Genomic DNA, 4623 nt, shown 5'->3' with positions numbered 1-4623 from the left:
GTCATAAGGCGGAGGGTCTGAGAGGCGTTGTTGGATGAGAATGTGCTCGTGGCAGAGTCAGCTGGGCTGGGTCCTGCGTCTCGAGCTCTGAGGGACCCCGTTCTGGTTCCCCCCGCTTCCCATTCCTGTCAGAGGTTCGGGGACAAACAGGGACGGCACAGACCTGGAGACTCCAGGCGGTGTGCAGGCGAGGGCTCCGGCCTCCCCAGGTGGGTGGCCTTGGGCACACGGTGTCTTCGGCCCTGAGTTTCCTCAGCTGCAGCAAGGTTGAGGTGGACAACACGCGCAGGGCTCCGTGTAGCGCGTGGCATGTGCCGTAAGTGCTCAGCCGCCGCCGGCTGCTCCGTGGCGGGGGGCACTGGGTACCAGGGTGAGCCAGGCTCTCAGAAGCGTGGAGCTTCAGACCGGGAAGGCCAGAGGTGGCCCTTGCCGCCAGGGCCGTGAGACCTGGCCTGAGAGAAATGGAAACAGGCAGGCTGGTCCCGAGGGTGGCGCCTTCTAAGTGTCAGACACGGACGTAGCCGTTGGTCTTCTGGAAGCTTCACCCGCGCCCAGGACCCTGGGAAGTCAGCAGCCTGGAAGACATAGGCCTACGTCGTCCCGAGTTGCCAGGGGCATGGGACGAGCGGCTGAGAGGGAGCCAGAGGCACACGGGGGCCTCCGTCGGAGGAGAATCCCTTGGACCTGGCGTCCGCAGAGCCATGAAGGGCTCAGCTCACGTCCCCCCCCGACCGCAGGAAGAGAGACTTGTGGGGTGCTTGTGTGGTGAAAACCACCGGCCCCTCGGGGTACTGCGCACGCCAGCCCTGGGCCCTGTGCTGGGGACAGGGCTGAGCACGACGGCCAGGCCCGGGACTTGCCACGGCAGCGGGCCAGAGGGGGCTCCAGGTGGCAGGTCTGCCTCTGCGACCTGGGCCTGCGAGAGGGACAGGGGAGCACGCAGACCACGCCCTCTCGTCCTCCTCCTACGTCCAACTGTTACGGATGGTTTTTGATTCTTTGGCTTGGATCAGCTGAGGAAATCCAGCCCAGATGACGCCGGCGTGGAGCCCACGTAGCTCGAGGAGGGGTGGGCGTCGGCGCCCCCCGCGTCTGGGGCGGTAAACCTGCCAATCTTCTCTTGCACGAGCCCCAGCCACCCAGGGCAGAGTTTCTGTGGTGACATCAGCTTCCTCAAGAGCACATTGGTACCACTGCCAAGAGCCGGAGAAGGAGTGGGCGGCCGGGAAGCCGGGCTGAGACCGCGTGCGCTCTGGGCGTTCGGAGGGTGCCGCTCACGGGCTTCGCTGGCATCGCCCGGTGTCTTTCCCTTCCTCCGGTCCTCTGTCTCGTGTACACGCACACACACACACGCACACGCACACACACACACATACACGCACACATGCAAACGCACGCACACGCACGCACACGTGCACACGCACACGCACACACCAGTCACACACGCACACGCACGCACACACACGCACACACACGCGCACGCACACACACACACGCACACACGCACACACACATGCACACACACGCGCACACACGCACACACACACGCACACACACATGCACACACACCAGTCGCACACGCACACACGCACACACACGGAGTCACACACACATAGCTCCAAGTGTTAACCGGGGCGTGAGGCTGGTTCCCAGCAAATTTCATAGGCTGGAAGGTGATATTTTCTACCTGTTTCTAAAACACGTGCACGTCGACCTCCCCACCGCAGGCCCGGACGGCCCTGCATGTGGCCCCGTGGCCTTCGCGTGCTTCCCATGCCCGAGGTCCCGCCGGGCGCCTGAGGACATTGCTTCGTCTGCAAGTTTTCTTTGCTGCTCATCTCGTCCTCGCGCCCGCTGTATGAACGTGAACGTGATGGTGGGCGAGGGGCGTGAGAGGGGTGCCCTGGGCGGGGGGACCTCATCCCCCAGGATGCCTCTGGCTTGCAAACAGCCACCCGCTTGCTTGGTTTCTTGGTCTAGGCACCTGTTCGCACATTCGGCCTGAGCAGGACCAGGACCTGGCTGGGTAGAAGGGTGAAGGGCTGAGTCTGGCGGGGAGCTAGTCAGTCATCAAACGTGCAGGGAGCAGACACCATGCGAGGACTCTGGGGGCTGGCGAACTGCGTGACACACAGGCCTGGACCTCAGGGAGTGTATGATTTTCCTGGGGAGATAAAGCCAGCCCAATGTGACGGGGAGCCGGGAGCCGGGAGGCAGACTCCATGAGTCAGGCCCTGAGGAATGGTATGGAACGGGGTGGCACGGGAGCTCCGTGGAGAGGTCACCCCTCTGGGCCAGGCTGGTGTTGACAGCTCCGCATCGGAGGAGACAGGAACGGTGCTGAGACCGAGCTCACCATTGTCCTTTGCATCCCGGCACCTGGCACGATTCTGGCTCAGTAAATGTCTGTGACGTGAACAAGGACACCGCAGGCAAGGGGGTGCGGACTGGGGAGACACCCGAAGTGGGGAAACACTGTGTGTGTCTGTGGGGAGACGAGAGGCTGGCCGGACTGCAGTGGGGGGTGAGCGCGGATGGCAGCGGGCAGGGCAGGTGCGGCCGGGACGTGTGGACGGTTCCACAGCACCGAGGTTGCAGGGCAGACGGCACGTGCGGAGACAGGGCCTTGGGCTCTAAGCGGGGCAGAGGGAATCCTTTCCGTACAGAATGCGCTTCACAATTCCAGGGCTTTGCGCGCGGAGGTAGGAAGGCATCGCTCATATTGAGAAGACTGGGCGTGCGTCTGGCTCAGACGCCCATCTGTGTGTTTCAGGACGCCCGGCTTCTCCTCGCCGGGGCTCAGACGTTCTCCTTGTGAAACAGGGTCATCCCCGAGGCCCCGCCGGGTGTAAACGCACTGCGATTTTCCCACAGGGAGTAAGTAGGGAGCCGACGGAGGAGGGTTTTCGGAGCTGAGCGCAGGAGGTGGGGGCTGGGGGCGGGTGGGCAGCTGGGAGAGAGGACGTGGTGGAGAAGCGATGGAGCTGGAAAGGGAGGGGTGGGTTCAGGGATGGTCTTGACTCACCGCAGCATTGTTTTCAGTGGCCGAGATATGGACGCCACCTAGGTGTCCCTCGACAGACGACTGGGTAAAGGTGTGGCACATACGCACGGCGGAATGTTACCCGGCCGCAAAAAAAGAATCAAATCTGAACGTTTGTGACAACATGGATGGACCCAGAGCGTGTTAGGCCGAGTGAAATAAGCCTGACAGAGAAAGACAAATATATGATTTCACTTCTACGTGGAAACTAAACAACAAAATAAATAAACACACAAAACAACACAGAACGAACCGGAACAAACCGGTGGTTGCCAGAGGGGAAGGGGGTGAGGGGCCGGGTGACAAAGAAGATGGGGATTAAGAAGTACAAACTTCCAGGTGTAAGATGAAGAAGTCACAGGGCTGTATCACGTGGCACAGGGAACACAGTCAGCAACTTAATAACCGTGTACGATGACGGACGGTCACCCAGCGATGACGCAGATCACATCGTAAGGTATATAAATGTCATACACCTGAAACTAATATAATATTGTGTGACAACCGTAATTAAAATTCAACTAAAAAATAAAAATATAAAGTTAAATGACAGAACCCATCACACGTCACTTACAATAAAGCCTTATATGTTAAAAACAAACAAACGAACAAAAACAAACAAACAGACAGACAAACAAAAAACCCCGAGATCTTGAATAAGGATCCTCAGGCTTGGAGGAGTGGGGGACGGAGGGAGGAGGATGGAGGGGTTGAGGGAACCTTTAGGATTCTAAGTGACAGGGATGGGGAGGCAGACGAGGGCTGGGAGGAGGCAGGGGAAAGGCAGATTCCGTTCACACGTGGGTCTGGGACAGGGGGACACCAGGGAGCTGTGGCTGGGCAGTGGGCAGTGGCGGAGGAGGGAGCGATGAAGGATGGAAGGAGGGACCTTCTCACTGAGCACTCGAAAAGGAGCACAGCGGCCAGACTCCGGGTTCCCGAGGGCCTGTCCCCCTTCCCAGTGGCGGGGCTTAGTCAGGGGACGGAAGCATCTAGACTAACAGGAGACGGAACCGACAGAGCCGGAAGGAGCCCAGTAATCAGAGGAAACATTCCCAGGTCCGCGGGCTGTTGACTCACGGTGACATCTTCAACAAGCCACCGAGAAACGGGAAGTGTTGACAGAGGTCGGCATGAGGCTGCCGACTTTTGTTTCTTTGGAAGGTCTCGTTTTTAGTTTGCTTTTTGAGACCATACTCTTTCTAGAGCTAATGGTTTTAAAGTGACCCTTGTGGATCGAAGGGATGGTAAACGCGAAGGGTCTTTGCCCTTACTTGTCAAAATAAAGAGTTGGCTCTCTTTACTGATTGCATTTAAAAAAAAAAACAAAAAACTTTTCATTTTAGTGAAATCCCCTTATCACTGGCAAAAATGGAAAACGTGAGTGGAAAAGGGAAGTGACTTTGCTGAGGTCAAGTTTTGTAAAAGTCGGAGGGAGAACTTGAATTCTAGGCACCTGACCCAAAACCCAACCCAACTCAACCCAACTCAACCCAACCAACCAACCAACCATCAACCCAACTCAACCCAACCAACCAACCAACCAGACAACCAAACAAAATGGGAGTTAGGCTAATGTC

Source organism: Pteropus vampyrus, unplaced genomic scaffold (genome assembly GCF_000151845.1).
Source record: "Pteropus vampyrus isolate Shadow unplaced genomic scaffold, Pvam_2.0 Scaffold426, whole genome shotgun sequence".
Lineage (NCBI taxonomy): Eukaryota > Metazoa > Chordata > Mammalia > Chiroptera > Pteropodidae > Pteropus > Pteropus vampyrus.
This window is presented reverse-complemented; position numbering follows the sequence as displayed.